The following is a 14,518-nucleotide window of genomic DNA, read 5'->3' on the forward strand; positions in this document are numbered from 1 at the left end:
TCCCTATGAAGCAGTCTATGGTCAACTTCCGCCTTCCCCTACTTCTTATCTCAAAGGGTGCTCCAAAGTACAAGCAGTGGATCAACTCCTACAACACCGCGCAACCATGATCGCCCATCTTCGCGAGAATCTTCATCAAGCTCAGAACCGCATGAAGCAACAGGCCCACCAACATCGCTCGGAGAGCCAATTTCAAGAAGGGGATCAGGTCTTTTTGAGGCTGCAACCATATAAGCAAACATCACTCAAAGACAAAGGTTGTCAAAATCTCTCTCCAAAATTCTACGGACCATACCAAGTACTTCAGCGCATTGGAGAAGTGGCTTACAAGTTGGCTTTGCCACCTACGGCAAAAATCCATCCAGTTTTCCATGTATCATGCCTCAAGAAAGTGATTGGGAACAATTGCCGAGTTCAAACCAGTCTACCTGAATTGGACGAAGAAGGGTCAATCTGGCTTCAACCCGAACAGGTTCTAGACACACGAGACAAGCACCTACGCGGTCGCATGATTAAGGAAGTCCTCGTCAAATGGAAAGACACCTCTCCGGAAGATGCAACTTGGGAACCAGCCACTATTCTTCAGCAGTTTCCGCAGCTTCAGCCTTGAGGACAAGGCTAGTCTTAAGTGGGAGGGCATGTTAGGGTCCCACCCTAACCCCCTTATTTATGTCATGGGATCATGTCATAGTCAAGAGTCAATAAAGCCCATATTAATATTTGTAAGTGGTTAACCAGCAATTAATGACGGGACCACAGTTAGTTGCAAATGGGCCGTAGTATTAGATAGATGGTATTAATAAAACCCACGGTATTGGCCCGTGGTATTTCCTGTATGAGTCATATATAAAGGATAGAGACTCCCTGCGAGGGGCATCGTGTCTTATTTTGTAATCGAGCTCTGCTCTATTGGAGGTTGCCCCCTCGAAGAGGCATGTGAACATTGCTCTTTGAATAATAAAATCATTGCTATTCTGTGTTCTGGGTATCTTTTCTTCGCATATTCTGTGTTCTGGGTATCTTTTCTTCGCATATTTTGTGTTCTGGGTATCTTTTCTTCGCATATTTTGTATCTGGGTATTATTTTGCAGGTTAAGAGCATAACAAAGAATACTACAGATGCATTGACAAATTTTGTGAGCACTGAGAAGTTCTCTTGGTGTAGAGAAATAATGGCCATTGTAGGCCTAAATCAATGACTAATCTCTCTTGTGGCCCCCTGTTGAAATAAAACAACAAGTGTGAGAATATTGGGTGTGTATTATATTTTATTGACACCTAATCCTCTGTGGTTGGGTGAACCTGAAATGTGAACAGTCATCAGAAGATGAACTAAGCAGTCACATTCTTGTATATAATAATAGCTACCTAATGTAATAAAATGAATCAGTTTTCTGAGTTTTCCGCCAAACTGGAATTACTCCTGGCCTGACATGGTATCAGAGCCAGCTCCCTATTTACCCTTTATATCTTTGTAACTCCTGATCTGCTCCATTGCTCTTTCTATAATTCTATCTGCCTACCTACGTTCTGTCTCTGCATTGCCCTGACATGGTTCCTGACACTCAGAATCCAAAATCGTTCCATATTCCTGCGCCACTGGGCTCTGTCCATTAATGCATCCGTCATCTTAACGCATATGTCATCTTAATGCATCTGTATTCCTGCGCCACTGGGCTCTGTCCATTAACGCATCTGTCATCTTAACGCATATGTCATCTTAATGCATCTGTATTAACACATCTGTAGTTTTCTCATCCGAATAGACTTTTGTTTACAAGACTCCGTTCGGCACGCATTCGTGGGTTTGGTCTCTCAGCTAGCCAAACACTTCTGCTCAGGTTCTTATTCTCCAGTTTGCTGTTGTCCTGCGCCATGGCAGGCTGATGATAATAGCTTGTTGCAATTATTCAGCGAACATGGAAAGGTTTTGGAAGCAAGAGTTGTATATGATAGAAAAACTGGGCGGTCACGAGGCTTTGGATTTGTTACATACTCATCAGAAAGTGAAGTTAATGATGCCATTGCTGCCCTCGATGGAACTGAACTGGATGGGAGGCCCTTGAGAGTGAACATTGCTGAGGACAGATCTAGACGAGGATTTTGAGGTAGAATAGTGGGCGTTCAGTTGTTTCTCGTGCTTCTGCAGTGCCTTCCACCTTTGTACAGTGGACTGCTAGCTGCTTTTTTTCCTATTTTTAAAACCTCCATATGTCTTGCAGATCTTGTACTCTTATTGTGCCGAGGTGTTGCTTTTTGGTTTTTCCGCACGGTTCTATTTATTACACAATATATTCAGATTTGTTAATGATAATATCGGCCAAGGCAATTCTTAGTTTTTGTAACTGTCTTCAAGTGTTGTAGTGGCACGTGCATGCAAGGAAAAATGGAGAAAGCTTGTTCTTTCTTGAAAATACTTACCTGCCATTACCAAATATTTTTTCCAGAAAGAATGCGAAGCAGTTATTGGTTGTTTTGTTCTTTTTATTATCCAACTCCAACTTTGTAGAGCTCGTAGTTAATACCGTTGTTGCTCCAACTTTGTAGAGCTCGCGGTGAATGACTAATTATTTCTGAACAACCAAAATTGTTTCCCACAGAAATTTTTTGAATACAACTTCACTGTATATCAGGAGAAAGTTTTTTTATCAGCAGAAGTATTTTTTTTTACATAATGCATTCAATCATCTCTATGGTAGGAATAGTTCTCACTGGCAAGGAGAACTATCCTGAATGGTCCCGAATGATAAAACACACCCTCATCTTCAATGAGTTGTGGAAGGGAGTGTGTGTCGAAGAAGGAGACAATGACCCAGTGCAGCCTACATCAGACAAAGAGCTCGTCATTTGGGAAAACAAGAATAGCAAAGCATATGCATTAATCGCAACATTTGTAAATGAAGAAGTAAGTCGCCATATTTCATCATATTCAACTGCCTTTGAAGCTTTACAAAAGCTGAAAGAACTCTACGACTCACATTCTGCACTTGAAGTTGTTCAGCTCATGATTAAACTCTTCACTCATGAACTAAAAAATAATGATCCTCTTGCTCTTGCATCTGAAGTAAAGTCTATAATGCATGATATTAAATCCACTAAGGTTGAGCTGGATATCCCTCTTATTGCTTTTCTCAAGGCACTCTATCCTACTTACTCCAATTATCTTGAGTCTTTACAAGCAAATGGAAATCTTAAAGATATAACCTTTGACTCTCTTGTGAAAAAGTTTGCTAAAAGAGAGAAAGCCTTTGGAAACAAGACAGTCCCTGAATCTTCTGAAGAGACTGTGTGCCTTGCTCATAAAGAAAAGCATCCTGCTCAAGATTCTACAAGAGGAAGAGGTGGACGAAGAGGAAGAGGAAGATACTTCAGAGGCAGGGGGGGCAGACATTCTCAAGGAGAAAAGGCAGATCTGCATTGCATTCGCTGCAAATGAAATGGATCACATGATGCTTCTACATGCAAGCTACCATGGGACAAAATTGAGCAGAAAAGAAACCAGCAGAAAGGTAAAACTGATGATACAGACAAAGGTAAAGCAACTGAATCTGCTCACTATATTGAGGCACAATGTAACATTGGAGTAAATGAAGATTTGTTTAATGCTTCACTTGCTTCTTCGAAAAATGATTGGCTGCTTGATTCAGGAGCAACCTGACATATGACTCATAGGAAAGATTTTTTTGAAGATTTCACTGACAATGTTGATGGAGTAGTATACTTTGCAGATCAGTTAAAAATCAAGCCATCAGGGCTTGGCACAATTAGGCTTAAACTGCCTGGTCTTCCAGACTTTCTTCTGGATCATGTTCTATATCTCCCACAGCTCAAGAGAAACTTGTTGTCCTTGGTTCACATCCACCAGCAAGGTCACTCCATTCATATGTTTGATGGCAAGCTTGAGGTAAGAAAAGCATCTGACCACTCACTTGTCATGAGGGGAATAGAAGAAGAAAGACTTCTCAAACTGCAAGGAACCTCTGCTCATGCACAACATTTCTCATATATTTCTCATCATGAAGAAGGTACACTTCCATCAAGTTTATTATGGCATGCTATATTTGGACATTTAAACTATGACAGTCTCCGCTTATTGAAGAAAATGGTGTTGTTGGTTTGCCTACAATTCCTAGGAAACATAAGCAATGTGATGCTTGCATTCTAGGAAAGCATAGCAAACATTCTTTTCATGATTCACATTCAAGAGCACATAGGAAGCTTGAACTCATTCATTCAGATTTATGTGGTCCAATGCCTGTTCCTTCTGCAAATGGAAATAAATATATCATGACATTTATTGATGATTACACCAGAATGTGTTGGGTTTATTTATTGAAGAACAAATCTGATGCTTTTCAAACAGTCAAGAATTTTCATAAATGGATTGAAAATGATGCACAATCTCATATTGGGTCTATTCGTACTGATAATGGAAAAGAATATACATCAAATGAATTTGAAAACTATCTTCGCCAACATGGGATCAAACATCAAACAACTATGCCTTATAATCCCCAACAGAATGGTGTAGCTGAAAGAATGAATAGAACAATCTTGAATATGGTACGATCCATGCTTTTCTTCAAAAATGTAAACATAATGTTTTGGGCTGATGTTGTTCTATGTGCTGCATATATAAAGAATAGATGTCCATCTAATGCTATAAGAAACAAGACTCCTTATGAATTGTGGTATGGACATGTTCCTTCAGTAAAACATCTCAGGATCTTTGGTTCCACCTTTTATGCTTTGATACCAAAGGTACATAGAAACAAACTTGGTGTTAGAAGTCGTAAGTGTATCTTCTTGGGGTATTCAAACACCTCTAAAGAATACCGCCTCTATGATGAAGTAAATAAGAGATGTCATTTTTCTTGAATCATCCAAATCTAACAATGTTGTTGAGCGGCAACTTGATCGCTTGGATAGATTCGCAAAAACGAAATCATTTCAAGAATTTGATAATCAGATTCCACATCTTGAAGGGGGGATTCCTATACTAGATCAACATGTGGAATCTTCTTCTGAAGAACAATCTCCCCTGCATGAAACTCCAACAACGGATGATGCTTTAAGTGATGTAATTGATAGAATTGGGAGACTCAATCTTGATTCAGTCCCAACTCAATCAACAGAGCAGCCTGGACCATCTTAGAAAGGTCCCCCAAAGTGGCTGACAAAGACACTTGAAAGTGTTCATCCTGATGAAATTGGAAAAACAGGAACCAGAAATTCAAACCGACAAGATGGAGGTGATGTAGATGACTCTAATTCACCTGTTGATATGGATGTTACTTATGATTGTGAATTGAACTTGTCTACAGATTTTGAACCAACTTCCTTCAAAGAAGCTGCTTCTCATGATGAATGGAAAGAAGCGATGAAAAAGGAGTATGATGCCCTCATAAAGAATGGCACTTGGAAGCTGGTTGATCCTCCATTTGGAACCAAACCAATCGACTGCAAGTGGGTCTACAAGAACAAATACAAAGCTGATGGCTCACTTGACAAGCACAAAGCTAGGCTTGTGGCAAAAGGTTTTGCACATAAGGAAGGGGTCGATTATGAGGAAACTTTTGCCCCCACAGAAAAATGGGCCACCATCCAGACACTCTTTGCACTAGCAGCTCAGAACGGTTGGAAAGTCCATCAAATGGATGTAAAAATTGCATTCTTGAATGGAGATCTAAAAGAGAATGTTTTTATGTCCCAGCCTGAAGGATTTGTTGTGAAAGGACATGAACAAAAAGTATGAAAACTTGTGAAGTCCTTGTATGGCCTCAAACAAGCACCGCGAGCCTGGTATGAAAAACTAACTGAGAATCTTCTGAAACTCAACTTCAATCATTTTGATCTTGATGATGCAACTTTATTTGTCAAGAAAGTTGGAAAAACAGTTGTATATCTTGTGGTATATGTAGATGATCTTTTAATGACAGGGAACAATGAAAGCTACATTACATCCATAAAGGAATTGGGGAAAATTTTTGAAATGACTAATTTGGGTTATGTTCATTACTATCTTGGCATTGAAATAACCCAACATCCAAAATCCATATTTCTTTCTCAAAAGAAATACATTGGAGATTTGTTAAATAGATTTGGCATGACAGAGTGCAATCCTCTTTCTACTCCAATGGAACAAAACTTAAAGCTCACATCTATTGAAGGAAAGGAATTTGAGGATGCAACAAAGTATAGACAGCTTGTAGGAAGTCTCATCTACCTCACTACTACCAGACCAGACATTTCATTTGTTGTTGGAATCCTCTCCAAGTTTATGCAAAAGCCTTGTGAGGGACATTGGTCTGCTGCAAAAAGAGTTCTAAGGTACTTGAAGGGAACTCAAGACCTTGGAATCAAGTACACACAGGTGGACGACTTCAGCTTGATTGGATACTCTGATTCAGACTTCGATGGAGACAAAGAAACTGGGGTATCTACTTCAGGATATGCTATGAGTCTTGGATCAGGAGCTGTCTCTTGGAGATCACGCAAACAATCGATTCCAACAGATTCCAAAATAGAAGTAGAATACGTGGCAGCAGCTGAAGCAACAAAAGAAATTGTGTGGCTCAGGAAAATTCTTGAAGATTTGCAGGTAAAACAAGTACAATCAAGTCCACTCATGATTGACAACACCTCTGCAATAAAGTTGGCCAAGAATCCAAAGTTCCATGATCATACAAAGCACATCAATACTAAATATCATCTGATCCGACATCATGTTGAGGCCAAAACAATCCATCTCCGTCATTGTTCCAAAAATGAGCAAATTGCAGACATCTTCACCAAAGCGCTTGGAAGAGAAAAGCTTGAAAGATTCAGAGTGATGCTTGGACTCACCAACATCCCTTCAGATTAAGGGAGGGAATGTTGACACCTAATCCTCTGCGGTTGGGTGAACCTGGAATGTGAACAGTCATCAGAAGATGTACTGAGCAGTCACATTCTTGTATATAACAATAGCTACCTATGTAATAAAATGAATCAGTTTTCTGAGTTTTCCGCCAAACTGGAGTTACTCCTGGCCTGACATATTCTTTCCACGACTGCCCCACGAGAAGGGGAGAAACAACCCCCTACCCTATACGTTTCACCGGGTGTAGCAAGGGGGGCTGTTGGGCCCCCTGTCAAGGGGTAAGAAGGTGGGCAGTATTCCCCCTACATGGGGTCCAGGGCAGGGCCCCAAGAATTTTTTTGGACCCTATATTAGGTGGGCGAACCTACCTATGGTTTTGTGCGTGGATTTCGCACATCGTTTTGGGCATGATGGTTTTCTTGTCCATGGTATTTTGTAGATCCAGTCAACTGAAATACAATTATGTTCTAATCCAAGGTTAATGTATTTGGGTTTATGGATGCTGCAGCATGTATATATATGTATTATAACATTGAAAGGAATATAATGAAAAATTAATCTGGTAGTCCCGGTTTTGGCATCCAGTGGAAAATCTTTATGTATATCTATTTTATGTTTTATGCTGTTACCATTGTTTTTTTTCTATTTTTGAGAATTATTATGCAAGTAATTTTTGTACGGGGTTAAAACCTACAAGAGCAAGACATCCTGCATTGACCTTAGTGGTGGAATTGTGAATCTAGTCCTTGCACCATGATTGAATAACAGTAGCCCATATATGTTATCAATCGTTGTTTCCTAACCACTAAAACTTCATTAGACACTAAATGTTGGACTAGAATCCAGTAAAGTGCAATGTGTAGGAACCCGCCAATATACCATAACACCAAAAGCCAAATATCCACCATGGTTGTGACCATTGTAGTTCCTAATGAGTTCCAAGAAGGTGATCTAGAAGAATAATAAACCATTTCCATCATATTTTTCATGGGGGAATGAATCTCTGGAATTTTGTAAACCCTACACTCAACTCAACATTCTATAATAATCACTTCCCAAATGTGTCGTACTTTCCCTTCCCATTTCATTTACCCTCACATACATATCCATATGACTATCACTTCTAGTTGGAACCTTAAGACAAAATTAAGTATTGAGATCAAGGTTGGAAGGACATGGGTTTACTTTCCCTCTCTCTAAGGATTCATGCCTCTCTGAACCCCATTCAAAGCTTTTAGATATAGGACATGGAAGTGGGATTTGATCCACTTATGTGTCCATGACACAAGAGACCATTTCATATAATCTCTTTGGGTGCAACCAAACCTTTGACCTCTACCTCAAGGTTCCCCCATGGCTCTAGCAAAGGCCTTCATAAGAAATGAATATTTCCCAAGGGTGAAAAACTCCTTGTTTTCTACCACTGGATCCAGCCCCTTTAGATAAGTAACGTTATTTAATTAAATAACAATTGTTAAGGACTTTTAAAAATACCTATAGATATACCTTTCATTTACAATTTTTTCATAATTTAACATTTCACAATAAAGTAATTCAAGGAATCAATTAAATTATCAAGTAGGTATATATGAGTTTAAATTATTAGTTATTGGTTAATTATTTAATAATCATGTCGGGTCTATTTTGGAATATGGCTTCCAGAATTTTAATTTAACTATCAATAATTATTATGTGGATGGTATGGATTTAACCTCCATGGAATATTATACATTATTCATATTAGTATAATGTTGTAGCAACCACCCTCCAAATTTTTTCCTTAGCTTTGTTTTGGAGCCTCCCTACCAACCACCCTCAACAACATGTCTTGCACTGTCAAGTACATTAGCTTCATTGGTTTTTTAGTAGCTTGCCAATTTGTGCATGATGGATTTCTTCACTCCCCTCATAAGCTTCCACTACGAACTTGGGTCAGCTATTGGCTGAGAATATCCCACATAAAATTGCACAATTCTGGAGGGGAACTAGCCTTCCCTCCAAAAATTGCACAAATATGACTGGCAAACTGTTGGGCCCAGAAACTGTGTAATCCTGTGAAACAACCTTCCAAGTGAAAATTGTACAATTTGGCCTGGAAATGCATCTTAGCCCATAAATTGTGCAATTTTGGGTAGTAGTCAGCTGCTCCTTGCAGAAATCACGCAATCCCTCTAGACAACCAACCCAGCTTCCTCCCAGAAATTGCACAAAATTCCCTCTCAGTCAAGCAGACTGTTGCATGTGCCTTCAGGTTGACCGTTTCCCTCTGGGACTGAGAAAAATTGACTTGCATGCATGGGCTTCTTTTTCCCTAAATATCAAAAAGATACATGCAAAACTCATCCCTAGATTTTAGGGAGTTGTTTTTAGCAACTGGAGGTTACATGCAAAGATCGTTTTAGAAACTTTCCTCCAAGGGTCACTTTTTCCTAGATTTGTGGCATGCGTGTCATGAGCCTCAAACTTATTTATTTGATGCTTCAGAGCTCATTCTTCACATCGATCTTGGAGCTATAAAATCCCATAGTACATCCAAGAGTCTTCGGCACATCCAACTCAACCATTTTCAAGTAAGTCCACTTTACTTGTCTTTTATAGCATTTCTGTTTCTTTTTATGTTTTGGCTTGTGTGAGTGTTGTCTTCTTGATTTCTGTGAATGCTTGTTGTCATTTGCATGCATGTTAGCTTGTACAAGCACCATTTCAGTTTTTGTTTGCATCTTACTGATGTCGCTTGCATGACATTGATTTTCAGGAATGGTCATCGATTCGGTGACTCGTTTCACACACATGAATGTTGTTTCGTTTTCTGAATTTTGAATTCACTATTTGCATGCATGATCATTCACTCCTTCTTACACTTAGAATCGTCATGCATTCACGTTTTCATATTCTTTCAGTTGCTCGTCGGCGGGTCTGGGAAACCTTGGCCCAAACTCTGCCTTACCCGGACAACATTATGCAATTCCGAGAGGGAAGGCTTTGCCTTCCTCCTAGAAAATGTGCAAATCTAGCTAGTCAATGCCCTCCAGTCTTTCCTTGTGCAATTTTGAGAGGCACTGACTACTAGCCCATAAAATTGCGCAATGTAGTCCCTCGGTCTGCTAGCTCATAAAATTGCACAATGCAGTCCCTCGGTCTGCATCACTTGCCAGCTAAAATTGAGCATTACACAATCTCAACACCCAACAAGCCAGTTTAGATTGTGCATTGCACAATTCTAGCAGTCAACTAGCCTCCCTATAGTCTGGACTACATTTTTCAAAATTCTGGTAGTCAGTCTCCCAGCCTCCTAGTGAAAATTGTGCAATCCTTTCTAGTAGTTCCCTGGGTATGTCACATGTTAATCCTCAAGTTTTCTTTGGTTTTAACTGATAGATTCCATACCATACATGTCTCCATGTCTCCAGATATAGTAGAAGTTCATCTGTCTCTCAGCAGTTCAATATCAATGACCTCCAAGAGAGCAGGTTCAAATGACACTGATGGAAGCGCAATTGGAGTAGCATTTGAGTGAGTATCTACAAGTTTGTCGATATACGAAGACACCAAGCTGATCATAGATAAAGACATCAAGCTAAAATAACAAGAGGTCCGTGAAAATCTTGAAGATTGCCAAGTCTATGTGAACATTCACAAGTCGGGCTTGTATTAGATTGAATTTAGATACCCCACTTTCCCATGCACGGACATGATACACTGGATCGTCCCTCACACTAATCCTGAGACGATGATATTGATAGTGTCAGCAGGGAAGAGATTGCTACCTTCAAGGCACAGGATTATCAGCAGGTGTACCACTCGCCGAAGCCAGTGATCACCATGGAGACACCCTTCATCATACCCAGCATCAATACCAACTCCAGGGATATATTGAATAACTGGATGTAGGGGCCAGCCAAATTCAAGATGACACCAAACTATATTTACAAGACGAAGACACTCCAGAAGGTGTATCAGTACGTGGTCATCTTTGCATGTCGCTTGTATGGCTAAGAGAGCACGGATACCTTCCCACAGAGTGGGGGTGATCGCGTTGGACCAACTGGCCAGTGAAGGCAAAGCATGCAAATGGTCTGATTTGTTGGCTCACGGGTTGAAGGAATAGGAAACAGGAGCTCGGTAGCCGCCCAAAAGTCAGCAAGTAGAAATATACATGTCTGCATACATCTTGGATGAAATCTATGCCAGTCAGGAGTTATCGAGATTGAAGTGGGCATGGACATCAGCAGAAACCTCTGTGAATACTTATTGTAAACTGTTTTCCAAATGTCATTTTTGAGGAGTCATCACAGAGCTGTCGGATCATTTTGTCAACCAGGTGTACAAGATGATATTTGAGTAGGATGCACCTTGCATGTTGAAGGAAGCAATGGAGGCATTGATCGACATAGCATATTGGTATGCCTCACCTCTTGGCACCTTCATATGAATATACAGCGTGGATAAGCCTCTGCATGTTTTGTCAAATTTTTCCATGGACAAGCTCGTCATTCAAGAAGTGTCATACCACATCTCGATAGGACTGTCAGCTAGGCTGCACCGGAAGAAGAATGCACCTTGGCCCACTCTTCTGTTGCAGATCGGGTTGTATGATATATGAAATATCAAGCATGTGGATTCCGAAATAGAAGAGTTCAAGAAATATCCTTTCGGCAGTAGAAGCTATAATTTGTATGACCCGCATTTTTTTATGAAGGATCATTGTGCGAGAGTACAGTTTTTGTGGATCCACGAGGTGTGTCATTGGGTTGAGGAAGACCCATGGAAATATTGTCACAGCTTCTCCAGGCCCAATGAACCGGTTGGAATCGTTGTGGAATGGTTAGAAAAATAGTGTGAAGCAGCATCTAAGAGAGCAGCAGTAATAGAGGTAAACATACAGGTGCACAACAAAGGCAAGAGAAATATTATCGATAATGCAAAGGTAGAGAAAAGATGCAAGTTCATAGTAGACCCACTTGTGTAGAAAGCAGCTTCACCAGATCCAGAATCAGAGCAGGTCCCGACTAACCAAGGAGATACTGAGATTATTAGAGACAATCTTGAAGAAGAGATGCACAACATCATCCGATGAATCACAGCATAGATTTGTGCAATCACGCAAAGAGACTACTTCAGATGTCCACACATCTCTTGTGTAGTTTGAGGAACAAGTGATCATATCTGACATGTACAAGCATCCAGCTGCATTGTCTGATGCTACCAGAGCATATGTCAAAGCCACTAGCTCGACTGTTCACTTTTTGATAACAAAGAACAAGTGAATGGCTAAGGAGTTATAGACAGCCAAGCAAGGAGGAGAACTTGTTACAACATCTTCCCGATCCGATTTGAGGAAGGCGATACTTGATGAAGTATCATCCCTTAAGAAAGTCATGCGGGCATTGTATTCTAGATTTGGTAATGTGCATAAGGCAGTTTTCCATCTCAATGGTTGCCAGCAGCGATGTGCTAGGAGAGCACGTATCTTGTCAAAATTTCATACTGTTGTTGACCACATGCAAACATGGAAAATGAGATACAACGGAGCCCCATTACACTTTCCCAAGAAGATGAAGCCCAAAGTGGTTGAGTTGAAGGCATGTATCCAGAGTTAGATCCGGAACTATGAAGAACTCCCGCAGCTCATCACTAATTTGCAGGCTTCCCATGCACAGGTATTCATAAGCATGGATGTTGTTGTGCACGCACATGCGATCCCATCTATTGGGACACTCACCAAGGCAAAGACAAAGGCACAAGTCCGACTAGAGCTTGACTCGTACTTTGACAAGTTGATGTGCATAGCCACTCCCACAGAGTTGGCAATCAGTGCAGACACCATGCATCAGTATGTCACTGTTCTGGACGCACTCAAGACAATGATCTGCATGTTATTATATAGGTTGGACAGAGGAGCCAGATTAGTGTACCCATATGCAACAGAGGCAAGAGTTCGTTTCCATAAATATGTCACCACAGAGTACACAGACACCATCACGTACTACCGAGCTTGGCATCAGTTCGCAACCGTTGACTATCGTGAGGATGTCGAAGAGTTGGTCTTCCCACAATTCTCTGAATCATAGTGCTATCTTACATAGCTTGCTCAAGCATATTTTGTCTCACATGGGTATATGTGCAGATTGTATGTAACGTCTTGTCAAGTGGAACTTCAAGTGTCAATATCTAAATGTAATAGTCATAGAGTAGTTGAAGTGCCATGAGGGTAGATGAACAGTCAAAAAGGGGAATTTCAATGGTCATTATATATAGTCCCTCATAACTCATTGTAGAGGCTTTTGGCCAGCCAAGCTTTTGATAGGAGTATCTTAGAGAAAGCTTGGAGAGTATTGTAACAAGCCTTAGCTTCTCCACAGTGCAGAGCTAATACATCTCTTTGGAGGAGCAGGTGGCAGTGACTATAACATTCCGCTTTCAGTACTAGTGGTTGGTCATGGTTGTACTGTATGATTAGAACTTTCACTGCTTAATATAATAGAGCCAACACGTTTCATGCATATGTTGTTATTGTATTTCATCTATCTTTTTTACTCTAATGATATATGTATCTATTTTCTTACACATGTGTGCATAGACTATTTCTATATATGTTTGTATGAATCTTACTGAAATGTGCTATTGGTTTAACCATCATTTTGGATTGTTAGCTTACTTGTTTTCCAGTTTGTGATGCATCTTTGCTTGTGTGTTCCCTTCTTAGTTGCGTGCTTTCACATCTTTGCAAGGGGTGCACTCACCTCACTCTCTGCATGCTAGAACTATTCATACACCTTCCTTGGCTTGTTGTACATGTCACGCCATTTCCACCAGCATGGATATCTTGCTTGCCTTTGTGCACAACCGCGGTCAAGGTGATACCGTACGACCCACTACTGGGACTCCTACACCAAATGGTCTGAAGTCTGGTTGGGACTTCTTACCAGGGAGATCCCCTAACATGTTGGCAGGTCTAGTACCGTCAACAATTATGGCACTAGAAGGAGGGCCAGATGACAAGATGTGTCCTCTCATCCTATTTTGAACCTTTTCACATCTATCATAGATTCTATCAGACTCATCCCTCCGTGATGTCTTTCACATGCCGAAACTCTTAACATCACGAGGGAGTTTTCTAATCTCTTGTCTAAATTCACATATGATGGTGAAGGTGAAGTAGTCTGGCCTAATTACTTAGAATAATTCTATGCATTCCTTGAGGATGTAGATGAGTTCTATGCAGAAGAGCTAAATATGCTTCTTGCATACACACTTCACGAATCCCCACGACGGTGGTTCTGGAGTTTGCCTCCCAGCAGTGTACACTCACTTGAGTAGTTTTTTGATCTCATTGAATCTACTTTCCATCATTTTGATCTAGAACCTCTTAAAAAAAAATGTTACAACAGTGGAAGGCCCCACATGAATTTCCTATGGAATTTTGGGACTACTTCTGTGTGTTGCAGTTTCAAGCTCTGAAAAGTGAGATGAAATTCCATATCTCATGGATAGATTTGAGTATTGTCTTACCGAATCTATTAATCCTAAAAGAAAGTTCAAGCCCAAGCCCTACTCAGGGTACTTTGGTGATTGAGTTGCATAATCATAGACGGAGAGGTCACTATCACAAGTGACTATCCGTTGTCCCCTCATCAAACTACTCCACCACCGCAC

At 40.5% G+C, this 14,518-nt stretch overlaps 1 long non-coding RNA gene across 1 annotated transcript; it reads left to right on the plus strand.

Annotated features, from left to right (window-relative positions):
* Positions 1-1,878: 1,878 nt before the first annotated feature.
* On the plus strand, positions 1,879-2,340 carry LOC149238548 (uncharacterized). Its single transcript, XR_016245399.1, has 2 exons — positions 1,879-2,108; positions 2,223-2,340. It is a non-coding gene; the product is annotated as an uncharacterized LOC149238548 (long non-coding RNA).
* Positions 2,341-14,518: the final 12,178 nt, after the last annotated feature.

The sequence above is a fragment of the Pinus tabuliformis genome, chromosome 8, assembly GCF_031772625.1.
Source record: "Pinus tabuliformis cultivar Carrire ecotype Pingquan chromosome 8, CPIR1, whole genome shotgun sequence".
NCBI classification, from domain to species: domain Eukaryota; kingdom Viridiplantae; phylum Streptophyta; class Pinopsida; order Pinales; family Pinaceae; genus Pinus; species Pinus tabuliformis.